Raw genomic sequence first — 1,978 nt, forward strand, 5'->3', positions numbered from 1 at the left:
TGGAAGGGGAGGGGAAACGGGATGTTCAACGCAGGCTGAGATTGGCCCGTACGGGTGGCCAACATATAGGAGACATGGAACGCATGCCGTCTCAGGAAGGGAGGGTACGCCCGGGTCCTGCAAATGGGCCCTGTTTGAACGGAAGAGGGATTAGTGTTGTTTTCTGTTTGTATTATAATTTTTACTTACCTGTTGTATTAATTGTTGCAGTTTTCGTCGCCGTCGTTCCTTTTTGCGTAGTTTGTTTTCGTTTTGTCGATAGTGATGGTAATTGAGCTGCAGCTGCAGTTTAGCGATGAATTATCGATTGTGTGAACTGCGGGCCAGGGATGGAAACACACCCGTAAGGAGTTCCGATGAGCTAGTCGGCGCGGCCCACCAAGTAGAAAAGCAGTTCATAACAAATGTTACCTGAGTACTTTAGAAAAAAAGTTTAAGGTCAAATTTCACACGTATTTGTATGGCATTTGTCAAAAATTTTCGATATTTAGGTTTCATGCTATATAAAAATATTAAACAATATTATTTCACACTAAAACTTTATGAAGGCAATTCTAGGTAAGTTAAGATCTAAATGGCATTTGACATCGATACAACACAACCTGTGACTTACAAGTCGACTCGGACCCCGGCGGTCGTTTACTCTGTAGGCTTCTTCTTCTCAATATTGCGTGTTAATTAATGGTAGAAAACTCATGATGTTGTGTTCCTTAACAAATTGACTATTGGCGAGATTTATTCTAGTTTCCTATTGAGACTCCTACAATTTTCGTTCCCCTGTAGGTCTACCAGAAATTATCAGACCTTATTCTACCGACATGCACATTGTTTATGCTTTCAACTCATTTTGTATTTTATGCACTAAATATAATAGCCTTAAAGCTTAAGGTAACTTCAGATATGCAAAATATTTAACACAATCAGGCCTGTTCCGGTTTGATCGGATTTAAAATATTTTAATTTTTTACGTTGCATTTGGCTAAACATTTTAAAATTATATTTTGTCACTCATTGGACTTAAATTGACCAACTCAAAGTGAATTCAATACGCAAAATATTTCAATGGGAAAGTTGGCAATGCTGATTTTGTACAAAATCGGATAGCATGCCAAACAGTTCATGAAGTGTTCACAATTTGCTACAAATTTATTTTTGTAACAAAATGACAACGTTAAGTTGTCTACTTTTCTCAATGCATTGCATTATGCATTGTCATCGTTGAATGATGGAGTTGGCAAACAATAAAATTTATTATATTGTAAGTTTTGCTACTGCATCAATATATGCACTTTATGTTGTCAAGGAGATAAGAGAAATAAATAGAAAGTCGAAAAAATTAAATAATTCCTGACATGGAAATTCAATTCGATGAAATATTTAGTGATGTAAATCAGCGGTGGGCACAAAATTTGCAATCGGGAGCACTACAACAACATCTACAACAAACACAACTTCTGAAGTCATAAATCAAAGCAAAATGAACACTTTTATGACTCTCTGCGTCGCGACGAAAATCTGTGTGGTTGTTGTTGGTTTTGACAAACAAAACAATTATACACTAAAAGAAGTTCTAATTAATTTTATTTGCAAGTCGAACGCTTATTATATGGTAAAATCAAAACGCATAAAAACTCATCAAAACCAACTTTACTTTTTCACACAGTGTACAAGACGCTGCTGAAGTCATAAATTATAGCAAAATGAACACTTTTATGACCGTAAGCGTCGCAGCCGAAACTCGAGCATTTGCTGTGTGTTTGTTGTTAAGTTTTATTGGGGGGTCATAAATGAGTTGCGCGCGGCCTCAAAAGATGTTGTTGTAGTCAGAGCACTGGGACCAGCAGGAGCAAGGGCTTGCCCACCGCTGATGTAAATAAACATCTAAATATCGACAGCTCGATTTTGGCGGAAGCGATTACACTAGGCAACAGCCAAAAAATTACAAGAACCAAACCTACTTTTTGGATAGATTTGGGGC

At 37.3% G+C, this 1,978-nt stretch overlaps 1 long non-coding RNA gene across 1 annotated transcript; it reads right to left on the minus strand.

Annotated features, from left to right (window-relative positions):
* LOC117782582 lies at positions 1 to 378 on the minus strand. Its single transcript, XR_004617297.1, has 2 exons — positions 190 to 378; positions 1 to 130 (listed from the first exon to the last, which is right to left on the minus strand). It is a non-coding gene; the product is annotated as an uncharacterized LOC117782582 (long non-coding RNA).
* Positions 379 to 1,978: the final 1,600 nt, after the last annotated feature.

The sequence above is a fragment of the Drosophila innubila genome (genome assembly GCF_004354385.1).
Source record: "Drosophila innubila isolate TH190305 chromosome 2L unlocalized genomic scaffold, UK_Dinn_1.0 5_B_2L, whole genome shotgun sequence".
Taxonomy (NCBI): domain Eukaryota; kingdom Metazoa; phylum Arthropoda; class Insecta; order Diptera; family Drosophilidae; genus Drosophila; species Drosophila innubila.